The 13,144-nt window shown below is 55.9% G+C and overlaps 1 protein-coding gene across 3 annotated transcripts in view; it reads left to right on the forward strand.

Annotated features, from left to right (window-relative positions):
• Positions 1-5,453: 5,453 nt before the first annotated feature.
• Positions 5,454-13,144, forward strand: part of CNTN2 (contactin 2) — a 32,131-nt gene continuing 24,440 nt past the window's right edge. For all 3 annotated transcript variants that reach the window (XR_004525406.2, XM_033852430.2, XM_033852440.2), the window contains exon 1: positions 5,454-5,708. The gene's annotated coding sequence lies outside the window, so the exon portion shown is untranslated. The remainder of the gene's footprint in view (positions 5,709-13,144) is intronic.

A 13,144-nucleotide genomic window follows, 5' to 3' on the forward strand; every position in this document is an offset into this window, starting at 1 on the left:
ATCAGGATGCCACCGCTGGCGTCGCCCACACTGGACACTCCCTCCAAGGGTGCCGGAAGCTTGAGATTCCCACTGCCCCCTCCACTGCTGTCCAACATGTGTACCTCACCTCGTGTGATCCACACAGCCCTTTGAGGCAGGTAATCTCACCTCCGTTTTACAGACGAGGAAACTGAGATTTAGAGAAGCCTAAGGTCGCCAGCCAATCAACAGAGTGGTTGGGGTTGGAATCAATAGCTGTCAGATGCCAAAGCCCATTGCCGTCCACTCCGCTCTGCACTGTCTCCTTCAAGGAGCACCACGCACCGTTCTTATATAAATGCAGTTCCCTGGACAGTGCTACACAGCAGCCCTGAAATTCCAATGTGCTAGCTTTTTTGTAACTATATATGTGGGGTATGATTTTGGCCCTGACAACGTCAGCACAAGAAGGCTGAGTACGACTTCCCTGGTGGCGCAATGGTTAAGAATCCGCCTGCCAATGCAGGGGACACGGGTTTGAGCCCTGGTCTGGGAAGATCTCACATGCCGTGGAGCAGCTAAGCCCGTGCGCCACAACTACTGAAGTCCGCGCGCCTAGAGCCTGTGCTCTGCAACAAGAGAAGCCACGACGTTGAGAAGCCCGCGCACAGCAACAAAGACCCAACGCAGCCAAAAATAAATAAATAAAAATAAATAAATTAAAAAAAAAAAAAAGAAGGCTGAGTAGAGAGAGGGTCTGTGCCCTGACGGGGGCTGATTGAAGCTGTTTCCAGGAGGTTATACATCAGCCATCCAGGGATGCTAGAAAACAGGGGCCTGGCCTGAGGCTCAGGGAGGCCTGCAGAATCTGGCCAAGGACTCCTAGTGTCCTCACCTGTCCCTTCTGGCTCCCGTGTTCCCAGGCTGCACATTAGCCACCCAGGGCAGGCTTATGACAAGAACACTCAGAGGCCCCCGCTCGGCAGCCCCGCCACATCCAGGGTCACAATTTGGCTTTGCCAGAAGATTCCCCCACCAAGCATGTCCTCCTCAGACCCAGATGTCCTGGAGAGGCAGGGAACCCAAGCACCCAATCCTAGTCCCAGCTGCACCTCCACCACTCTGTGACCTGGGCCCAACCTTTCTGGGCTTCAGTTTCCCTATGACTCAATCCTTCCTCTGCTGCCCCTGCCCTCCCACCCTCCCACCTCCCACACTGGCCAAATTGTTCATAAAAAAAGATCTCAGGTTCTCTGAGCTCTTCGCAGAGACCACATAAATGCAGGGCGTTATTAGCACTATTACTATTAAATATTAATAATGACATTAGCATTGTCTATTATAAGCCTGAAAAGAAGCTCCGAGAAGCCCTGGGTTGAAACGGCTAAGAGAATAATTAGGCCCCTCCGGGCCGCAGACCCCTTCAGGCCCTCAAGCAAAATTAGGAAGGCAAATGTGGATGGAGTAGTGAGATTTCCAGCCCCCAGGGGGCTCAGTTCAACTTGGCTCTTCCTGGACCTGCGCAAATCATGCTCTTTCCAGCCCCCAACACCCTCATGCCAGGAATGCATTCCCCACCTCCGCTCTGTCCATCCAGGCCCAATTCAAGATGCACCCCACCCCACCCCCACTGATGGAAACCTTCACCCACCTCCTAGCTCCCTCTCTCCCCGCACCTGAACTGTCACAGCGGTTATTCTCCACCATTCATTCACCAGTCAACAAATAGTTATGTGAGTCTCTACTAGGCACCAGTCACTATGTTAAGCCAGGGGCGGGGGCGGGGGGAAGAGACATTAATGAGATAAGCTCTGCCTTCAGAGACTGCAGTGGAGGGAATTGTAACCAGTATTTTGCATGGCACTTGTTCATACAAAAACTGCTTTTAAAATCATGTTTTATCCACATGTCCTTACAACTATTCTAAGTAGGAATAGGATTATTCCCATTTTACTGATGAGGAACTGGATTCTCAGAGCGATTAAGTGTCCTTCAGTGACCTGCCATCGTCATCCAGCTGGGAGTGACACAGCAGAGTCCAGCTCTCTTGAATGTGAATCCAGAGCCACCCAACCCTCGAAGTGGAGAAGAGCTCAGCCTCGTAGGTGCCCACCCTCGTTACAGATGGGGAAGCTGAATCCTAAAAGCGTCCAAAGGGAAGTAGTGACGTTTATTGAGCACCTACTATGTGCTTGATTCAAAGCTCACACCAACTCAGCGAGGTTTGTGTCTTAATCCCCATTTTCCAAATGAGGAACCTGGGGCTCTGAGGAGGTAAGTGGCTTGCCCAGGGCCACGCAGCCCAGAAGTAGCAGGATTATGTGTCAAGCTGGTCCTGTTTCAGAGCTTTGCCCAACCTGCCTGTCACTCTTCCCCAAAGCTGTGGATGGACCGTCCTGTTACCACCGTCAGACTGCTTCCAGAAAGGTTACAGGCACACTGAAGGCAGACCACATCCTGTGGCTCTTGAATCCCCCACTGTTCTAGGCAGAGACACGGCTCCATAAACACATAAACATTCCTGGGAGCTCTAGAAAAGGTCTGAAGCCTGAAACCAGAGGTAAAGAGGCTGGCGGGGGGGGGGGGGGGGGGGGGGGGGGGGGAGGGGGCAGGAAAGGCTATGTGGGGCTTGGCACTGAGGAGGGAGGAGATCAACACCTTCAGGGCCCTGGGGCCTGGCAAGGTCTCAGCTCCTCTCCACTGGTCCCCTGGGGCTGGCCCGAGGCCCCTCCTTGACCACTGGAGATCCACTGGTAGGGCCTCCGGAGGAAGGAGCAGATGGTCTGGGCAGGGTTGGGTGGCCCTCAGGATGCCTTCTGGGACGCCCCGCTCTGGGATCACCACATGCTTACAGGCAGATCAGTGACGCATTAGATTAGCTGCCTGATCATCTTCGGGTGGCCCTTCTCTGCCCCATCTGGACATCTGTGGAAACTCAGCTTGGAGATGAGGTGTCCCGCTCTAGACAACAGGGAGACACACTGATTAGCTACAGAAAGGAGAGGGGCCCTTACAGTCAACCGTGCTGAGGATTCTGGGATCTGACAGGCACCAAAAAAGAGTGAACTGTCCTGTCCCCTGCTTTGCCCACCTGAGAAGTGCAGGTGATGCGGGGCTGGAGCCAGACCAGCAGTCTCTGCTTCTCCACTTGTTTACTTTGAGCAGGTTCCTTAATCTCTCTGAGCCTCATCTGTAAAGTGAGCATAATAATAACAACACACACCCCCTTGGGTGGATAATTCAGGTAAAGCACTTAATACAGTTCCTGGCACGTTGGAGACACTCAAGTTATTATTAATAATTTACACAATAATTAATAATACCATTATAAAATATTTTTGTCATTATCGAACTAATGGACCCACAAGCAAAACTCAGCCTGGACCCCCAAATGCTCAGCCCACTCTCTTGTCAGAAACAGAAGCACCGTAGAGGCCAGCAATGAGGAGCCTCCCAAACCACCCAGATCCATCCGAGATGAAACTTTGGGAAATGTTTCCCAAATCCAGTCCTAGGCTTAGTTTCACTTAGTTGTACTCCACTTAGTTTCACTCTTGTTTTCACTTACTGTGGCTGCTGGAGCCCACCTGGGCAGGGCAGGGCAGGGCAGGGCAGGCAGGTTGCAGAGGGATCTGAGAGCATCTTAAAGACCCCAGCCACCTGTGTCATTGGGACGGGAACTGTGGCCTCCCCCAAGGACCAAGCTCCCACCACAAGGGCAGCAGCTGTCCTAAAACAGAGTCACAAAGACAGCAGTGTCAATCTAAAGCAATGCTCCTTGCGTGCATTTCCAGACCCTTGGCCCCTGAGCCAGCCAATGGCTGGTCCGTCAGTCCCAGGGCAGCAGCTGAGCCATCCGCGCTTGGCAGCCATCTCTGGTTGGAGAGAACTCTGAAGCCCTCTCCTCAGAGCCTGGGCTGACCTGGGCGGGGTCAGAGGGCAGGGCTCACCTCAGGAGCTCGGGGTCCACGTGCCAGCCCCAGGAAGACAGACAGACAGACAAGGACAATGTGGGCAGAGGCAGAAAAAGGAAGGACATCCTGGAAGGAACTTGCACAGCAGCAGTCCAAGTTATCCAAGAGACGTGGCTCACACAGTCTCCATCAGGAACAATGAAGACTATCTCCCGAGTTGGGAAAGCTCCATGGCGGGGCGGCAGGAGGACCGGAGGGGAGAGCATATGGGACCTGGGCAGGCATTCAGGCCTTGGAGGCTGCGCAGCAGACCCTCTTCCACACCACACCTCCTTCTCCCTTTCCAGACCCTTCTCTGTGGTTCCAGGTCTGTCCCAAGCCCCTGTGACCCCCTCCACTCAGGAAGACATGGAGCCATGTCCCAGGCTTGACAGGTATGCTTATTGAAAACTCTGATGCTGGCCTGGCCCTGCCAGCTGTTTCTAGCATCTGGACCACTCACCAGTCTTGTCTGTGCGAGCTGGACAGCAGGTGGACCAGCGGGGGGTGAGAGAACAGTGACAGCCTGACGGGGCCCACTGCCACCACAGATGGCTTGTCCCTCCTCCTCCAGGCCCCAGCCTTCCTGGGCACACCTGCCACATGACAGGAGCAGAGCAGGAGAGATGTGTCACTCACCTGGCTGAGCACCTAGAATCTCAGAGCTGGCAGGGGCCTTGGCCATCTTTAACCCCTTCGGGTTACCAGTGAGGCTCAGAGAGGGCGGAGCACTTACCCTAGAACACACAGCCAGTGACTAGCAGAGCCCAGACTACCTTTCAGACATTCAGACCCCCAATCTAGTGAGCTTTTCATGACAATACACAGCTGGCTGATTGAAAATGGGCTTGGATCCATAAGCACTGATGTGAAAAGGTGCCCAAGATCTATTATATAATTTTAAAATATTTTGCAAATCATGATGTATTGTGTGATCCATTTGCATAAAATAATACTTATAACCCATGAAATTATATACATGAAAATAGTAAACCTGGAGGCATGTGATTTAAATTTGTTAAGGTACTTTCACTATCTATTTTTAAATTTCCTCTAATGTTCGGATATTTTGACCAAGAGCCCGTGTTACTTTTATAAGCAAGGGAAACAATAAAAATAAACACGTAAGGTGGGCAACGGAGGCAGCCCTCCACCCCACTTGCTTTGCGCCACTAACTGGGGATTTCTGATTCGCAGCCCTTCCTCTAATAGGGGATTTCTGGAGGAAACAAGGAGTTTGCCTCCATAGGTCTCTAGGGTTTGAGGATAGGAGCCACTTTCTTTTGCCTCCTCACCGCACCCCTCTCCAGCCCTTCCGTTCTGGGCTGGGCAGGGAAGGTGGGGGCAGGCAGGCCAGACAGCGCCAGGAGCTGAGCTGCCCATGCATTATGGAAGACGCGGGCGCCTGGCTCGCTCCCTAGCCCTTAAATGACAGCAAATGAGGTAAAGCCAGGAGGGTGGGGACGGGAAGGGGGTGGGAGGGGGGCAGAAGGAAGCGGTCTCCAGGGCCCCGAGCGAGCGTCGGGAGCCAGCCAGTGAGCGGAGCCTGGGAGAGGGAGGAGCACATCTTGATGCAGAGATGCTGCAGTGGCTCCAGCGCGCGCGCGCGCGCGCGCACACACACACACATACACGCGCGCGCGCGCCCTCACCCGCCACCGCCACTGCCGCCGCTGCCGCGCCAGGACAGCAGGGATCAGCTGAGGCTGAGGCGAGCCGGGAGGAGAGGAGGGCGGCCCAGGGGGCTATGAGCAGCGTCCACCTACCCCAGCCAACACCCTTCTTTCAGCCCAGGTAGGTGCCAACCGCTTTTGTCTCCTCCAGTCCTGGGGCTTCCCAGGGCGCTGCTGTGGGCAGGGGCTCCGCGTTCAGTTTCCTGGCAACTTGGGAGGGGGCAGGGACAGGGCAGGAACCCCAGCTGGCTGGCAGGGGCCAGTCTGACTTCTCACCCCAGCCCCACAGGGGCCACCAGGACTGGAGATGCCCTCCGCCCTACGTGGGTGGCATCCTTCAGGGCCCTAGCAGGCCAAGCCTGGCCCGGAACCTGGACCCCAGCAGTGTGTCCAGGAATTCAAGCCACAGGCTGGTAGCAACAACTGCCTCCGGAGAGGGCAGAGGCTATGGGCCTGCCCCACACCCCTGGTCCAGGGCTTGACTCTCCATGAGGACAAGTCCCAGACCCTGACCTGCGCCCAGATATCCCTAGAAGGAATTGAGCCTGACTGCCCAGACTTGAGGTCCCCCTGCGTCTGCCTGTGCAGGGTGACCTCTTTGCAAAGTCTTGCTTCTGTTCGGCAGAGGGGAAGGCTGTGGGAGACAAGGAGAGACTGGAGCACAAGTTTGGGCAAAGCCCTGTCCTGGAGCGGGGACATAGGGAGGAGAAACTGAGGCAAGTCACATCCCTTCCCCCCTCCCCAACCTTATCTTCTCCTCGGATCCCTCCCCCTCAGCCTCACCGATGGGAAGAAAGGATTTGCAGAAGTTTGGCTTTCCAGTGGGGAAAGGGGCTAGGCTAGAAGGGGGAGGGGTACCATTTAGGGGGTCTAGAAAGAGAGGGCAATCCTTCTGTCCAGCACTGTAGGGCTTACATAATAGCCAGTGGTGGGGGAAGCAGCCCCAGCCAGTGCCCAGAGATGAATCCCATCACCTTCTCCAGGAGGGATTCCCAGGTCTGGGAGGCAAGGAGTGGGGTGAGCTAAGACAGTGCCTGTGGAAGGAGGGTCCTGACCCTACACAGGGAAAAAGCCAGGGACCCTTCAGCCACAGAGCACTGGGGGCTGAGCCTGTATCCCAGGAGGAAAAGTTGTCAGTCAAGGTTGTTTGGAGGTTTGGGAATCTAGACAGACCAGGATGGAGTGAACTGTGAGTACCCACAGCCCCTGCCCCGGAGAAGGGCAGGTTTTTTAGCCCCCAGGTTTCCTGCCCTTAACTTCCCCCACTTCATGTCCAGCCTGCAACTGGTCAGACTCTTATCACCCTTTCCTTTCAGCCTGACTCCCCAAGGCCCCAAACTCCCTTCCCATTCCAGCTGGCATCCTTTCTCTTCTGCTCAAAGGGAAGCAGTAGGAGGAAGAGCCCAAATAACCCAGGAGGTCGGTGATCTGACATCACTCTGGGCAGCAGTCTCAGGCTCCTCTCCCAACCTCCTGCCTGGAGAGCCCCTACCTCCACTTAGCCTCTGAGTCCCCGCCTCCCAGTTGCACTCAGAGGGAACCAGACGGAGCCACCGGAACCTGTGGGAGAGGCTGGAGGTGGAGCAGGGAGATGGTGCCCTGACTCCTGTCCTCGGGGGGAGGGAGTTCTTCCCTTAGACACAACAGCATCCATGCCCTTCCCCAGGGTGCCCCAAGTTAACCCCTTCTAGCCAGGCTGCAGGACCACTCAAGGAAGGCTTTGACCACAAGGTCAAAGTTCTTCCTAATTTCCCATGAGATCTATCAGGAGTTGCCAGCCGGCAAGAGGGAGGTGGGAGGTGAGACAGACAGGGAGGGGCCGCAGAGCCCACGGCATCAAAGTCACCCAAGATCCACCTGTCCTTCTGGGGCTCACCATGAGCAGTGAGGGGAGCAGGGGTGCACTGCCCTAGGAAAGGTGTCCCCTGCTCTCGCTCTCTCTTATTCCCCACGCGTCTTCTATGCCCCACCCGGCCAAGCTCTCTCCTCGCATTCCCTTCCTGGTCGAATGCACTCCTCCACCTACCCCGCACCGTTCCCCCTGCCAGATTTCACTCCTTATGCAACTCCATTCCAGCACCTTCTCTGCCAGCAGTTGTTCAAATAGAGACACGTGTGGGATGGGCCTCTGAAGAAGTGTGCTCAACGGGATGGTTGCACACATTGTCTCTGACCAACTGACCACACTTGCTCCTCAGGAGTAAGTACAAAGAAGGAGGTACCCCCAAGGTATCCTCTCTGACTTTAAGGCCATCAGGGAAGCAATACCTTTGGGGTGGTTTGGAGAATGCACTGTGCCCCACCTCCCAGAAACATCTTCAGCCAAATGTTTGTGAGAAAGCTTATCTACACACATTTATGCCTGAGGTTGGAACCACAGGGCTGAGGACTGATACACAGGGAAAGAAGAACTAGAGCAAAAGATATGCCAGTGAAGCAGGAGGGATTGAAGCTAGACTGCAGGAGACACTTCCTCACCAGGAAGACGTGCCATGAGGAAGTAGGGCAACCTCCTTTCCAATGACTCTGTGAGGGTGTGGAGAACTGGGGTCCGTCCAAGCTTAGAGACAGTTCTGCCTAGAAGTAGAGTTTGGGCTAGGTGACCTGTTAATTTCTCCCAGCCTCAGGTTATCCTCTTGCAAATGGTACAGGGGGAGGTGACTCAGGAATCCATAAGAAGACAGACATCCTTTTCTCTCCCTCCTGCATGCTGACCACCTCTCAACCTTCCGGACCTCCCTAATCTAGACCAAACCCCCCAGGACTTTGCTAACTTGGAACATTCATGGGAGTTCCCATGGGTTCTGTGCCCCAATGGTAACTGTCCTGGAGTAAAGAAGTACTTCCATGGGTTTAATGAGTTCTCCTGATGCAAAATGAGCCCATGTTTCCTTGTTTACCCAGAGAGGATGCAAACAAAAGCAAAAGTGTGTGACATTCTCACCCAAAACTGAACACACTCTATCCCAGAGCATGTGCAAACCCAAGTGCACCTCAGCATCTTTATCTGATGAGCCCCACCCCACACTTGGGGCACACATCCAGATGAAACCTGCTGGGTCTTCTCCAGCCTAGCCCACATCCTCTCAATGTCCACCGACCTCATAGACCAAAAGGCTCCCGACACTGGCTCTGGCTGAAGGGTGGCCTTCCTGCGGTGCAACCCAACAGGTACAGTTAATCTGGGCCCTAGAGTGGAAACTAGCCTGAGGGGAGGAGCAAGTTCAAACCCACCTCGACCAGGCTTGGTTCTGAACCAGCCGTCCAGGAATTAGAGGGAGTCACCTCTCAGCAGAGATGAGGGGACATGCAAAATTGCTCCAGTAATTTCTTCCCGATTTGGATCTTCTGAACCAAGTTGAAACAATCGCTCCTATGCCTGATGTCTCAAAAGGGCCCCCCTCCCAAAGCCCTCACTCATTCTGCCCCCAGACCCCACACGGAGTAGGCAGGCAGGTAGGAAAACCTCGAGTCTGGGTGCTACTTGCCCGCCCCCAGGTCCTCCCAGGAGAATGCAAGGCTCTCCCCTTCTGCCCACTCCCCACTTTGAGGGGTCTCTTCAGTGGAGAGGGTGGGGACAGAAGGGCCAAAGACTCCCGGCTGCAGATCAAGGGCCGGACTTCCCCGGCCCCGTGCCGAAAGCTCAGGCAAACCCACGAGCCTGGGAGTCACAGCTCTCCCCCGAGGGCACGGCAGTGCCAGGGCTGGGGCCTCAGGGAACCAGCTGCGAATACAAAGAGGCTGCAGAGAACACCGAGGGGTGGGAGGAGAGGGAGCACACAGAGCAGGCTGGGGAGGGACCCAGCTGCAAGGCCGCCCTGTCACCAAGCAGTCCCTGTCCCCCAGTGGGGACTGAGAAGGTCCCTATCCCACCCAAATATGCCCGGAGGACCTCCTCCAGCTCAGGGCACCAGCCCCGCCCGCACCGAGGCCTCTCAACTGCAGTCCTCTTCCTGCCAGCTCCTGCCACCAGGCACGCGGGCCCACCAGGCCACTGAAGACACCCCATCCTCCCAGGGGGTGTGGGCATGGCTCAGACCTTCCCGGAAGACAGTGGTCCCGTCCCAGGTGGCAACTCCTTTCGTAGGCAGAGTCCCCCTCCCATCGCACACCCCACAGGCAGGAGGTGCAGTGGCTGAGGCTGCGCACCTGTTTGGGGGGGCCCGCGTGGGTGTCCGAGCCAGGTGCTCTCCTGCACACGCGGCGTCTGGACGTGTCTCTGTGTGTCCTTGTGCCTTGTCTGGAACGGCATGCCCGCCGGTGCTGGCCCAGGCCCGCCACGCCTGTGGGGTACAGCCCAGGGAGTCTGTGGGAGACTCTCAGCGTTCTCGACACGTGAGCCTGGCCCGAATGTCGCGACTGTGTGGAAGTGAGCCCGACCCACAGCCGGGCCCAGTGTCTGTCGACACACTTGTGTGTCCCTCGGTGTGCTGGGGTCCGTGCTTGAGGCCCATGACGGTTCTCAGTGATGAGCTCTGATCTATCTCAAGCGCTTACTATGGGCTAGGAATTGTGCTGACCTCACAGGGTCCCGGGAGGTGGGTACTACCCCTCTCATCCCCATTTTGCAGATGGAGACTGAGGCTCAGAGAGGTTAAGTAATGAACGTAATAACTGGGGTTACGCTGGTTAGTTATACTAAGGTTACACTGGCTAGTAAGTGTCAGGTCTGTCAACGCAAGAGCCCACCCCACTAAGCCAGCGTGCTGTGCTGCTAGGTGGAGCACGGTGGGGACACGAGGGGCTCCTATAATACCTGTCAGCTTACAACAAGTCACTTAGTCTCTGCCCTCAAATGGGCTCCAAACTCCTTCTTTTCCTACCACCACCCATCCCAAAGCTGCTCAAATCTCCATTGTCCAGGGGGAAGGAGAGACAGGCTTGGGGCCAGGAGCTCAGTACCCCAAGGGAAAGCACTTGGGTGGAGTGTGTCTTTCATTTTCCGACTGCCTCTGTGCAAGGGCCCTCAGCCAGCAAACCCTGGAGTCCAGCTCACAGCCTTCCATCCCCAGCTGTCCTCCGGGCCCTTTGTCTCCTGGGCCCGGCAATTCGGCCAGCTCTCCCTGGTCTCCCGGAACCCCAAGCAGCCTATGAGCCCCCCACGTTCTCCCAGGACCGGCCCCGGATGGTGACAGCCTGTGTCCGCCTGTACCAGCCTGTGCCTGCACCCCTGCACCAGGGCAGCTGGCCGGGGCCAGGCCTGGCTGGCTCAGGGTCCACAGGGCCAGCTCTAGGCCTGGCATAGCTCCACGCCGGCCTTGCACTTGACAAAAAGGCCTCCTCCATCCTGGGTATTCTAGAATGTGTCACAGGGCAGATGGTATGGGGAGACGACTGGCCCATGCAGCTCGTGAGCACATCCCCTGCTGCACTCAGCTGGGCAGGGAACTCAGCAAAGGCGGTGTTTTTATTCCTGCCTCCCCAGCACTTAGCACAATGCCTGGCACATGGTGTTAAATACGCAGTGGGAATGGACGCAGAACAAGGCTGCATGCCAACTGCCTCGTGTCAGGGAGGAAATAAGCTCCAACCTTTGACCCAAGCTCTGGGGGGTGGGGATGTGCGTTCACACAAGGCCTTAGCACGGAGCGGAGCGGGCTTGGCTCAATGTACATCTGATGGGGTTGATCAGCCTCTAATGCTCCCCGAGGGCAACCCTAGGTGCTTCCTGGTACCAGCCCCGCCCCGACCCATGTCTCCTCTGAGGCTGCAGGTCTCAGGCCCCAGGGGGTGCCCAGGGCCCTTGAGCCCAGAAGTGACTGATAAAAGTCCAGGATTAAATCGAAGTTTAGGATGAACAGAGGGATTGTATTATCCATGATGTATGGTAATTACTTATGGTAAGAGAGATACCAGATAATTCTGACCACTGTGGGGTGGAGGTGAATGATCCAGGGTGCAGGGCTCCTGGTAGATCACCGGGAAACAAGGCAGGGCTGGGACACAAGACACAGACACACAGATACACACACACACAGAGGCATATATTCAATACACAAAGACCAGATATACTCATACACAGACACATGCATATACACAGAGACACAAGACCAGACCACACATGTACACAGGGACATAGAGACAGAACACACAGATACGCACAAACATCACACACATGCGTACACACGCACACACGCACACCCACCCCACTCTCTCCAGCACTGCTGGTGGGCAACAGCAGACGGGCAGCAGCAGACTCGTCCCTGGAGTCTCTAGCCCCGGCCGCAGGTCCCTGCCCGTCTGTTTCCGTTTTGCTCGGACACACTCAGGATAAGTGCCTGTCTCCCCGAGCCCACACCCTACCCCCTCGCTGAGCTCTCAAGACTGGCAGGCAGACAAAGGGCAGGAAGCAAACGATGACTGAGCACCTTCTCTGTGCCAGGCTCCGGACGGGGCACACCTGTGCCAAAGGGGTGTTTTCAAACTCTTCGGAGCTGCGGAAACCTTTGAGTAAAGGGAACCTCAGAGGGAAGTCCAGCAGATAAAGCAAGTATAAGTGGAGTTGCTCTGGCTGAAGTGGGGAGGGGGCCTGGTGCCCCATCTTCTCTCCACGCCCCTATCCCCACCGCTACCCGAAGGCAAGTCCCCAAGACTGCCTCTGCAGGGCACTCTGTACCTCACTCCACACTCAGAACAGCTCTGCAAAGGAAGCGTTACGATCTCCACTGCGCAGATGAGAACACTGAGGTCCACCAGGGGAGAGAACTTGTCCAAGCTCCCAACACTGTTAGGAGATGAAGCCAAGGTCACCAACTCCTGTCCATCGATTCCAACGCCTGTTGTGGTTCCCAGTGCCCCAGTGGCTCCCTATCATGAGGACAGCTTCCTGCATTTGTGTACCATCCAGGTCCTGTTTCTAGATTCTTCCATGGCTAAGCACCCTGCTGACCCCAGTAACCTGAGAGCATGTGTGAGAGTGTATGTGTGTATGAGAGAGAGGGAGGGAGTGTGTGAGTGAGAGACAATTTGTGTGAGAGGGCGTATGAGGGGTGTGTGTGTGTGTGCGTGCCCTGGGGTTGCCCTTGGGCAGCACTGAAGACTGGTCAGCCCACTGTGTGAGTGTGAGTGTGAGCATGTGACGTGCAGGCACACAATCACAGCTGTTCTCAAGCAGTTAAGTACAACACACGAGTGATACCTATTCTGCGCTGAGGGTGCTGGGGGCGTGTTGGACGGGCTGGAAGTGCTGAATCTCTGGGTTCAAGCCTGGAACTGAAAGTGGCAAGGATAGGGAGGGACAGGTGGAGAGGTGGCACCTGGCCCCCTTTCTGACACAGGGAGGTGGGTATGAGGCTGGAGTTGGGGCGGGGGAGGGAGTGCCATCTGTTTAAACACCACTCCCGCCACTCGAATCGGAACACCAAGCTTCTCAGCCTATATCCTCCCTGACGGGCCCTGGGCCCACTTCTCCCCTCTCTTCCCCCCACCCCCTGGCTGCTCCTTCGGTGCCAGCTGTGGCTGTTGGGAAGGCAGGAACGGGTGGTGGTGATCAATATTGAGGTTTAAGGGCATTTGGGAGCCCTCTATTTCCTGGGGAATAGAGCCCGCAGTGAGGCC

Source organism: Tursiops truncatus, chromosome 1 (assembly GCF_011762595.2).
Source record: "Tursiops truncatus isolate mTurTru1 chromosome 1, mTurTru1.mat.Y, whole genome shotgun sequence".
NCBI classification, from domain to species: Eukaryota; Metazoa; Chordata; class Mammalia; order Artiodactyla; family Delphinidae; genus Tursiops; species Tursiops truncatus.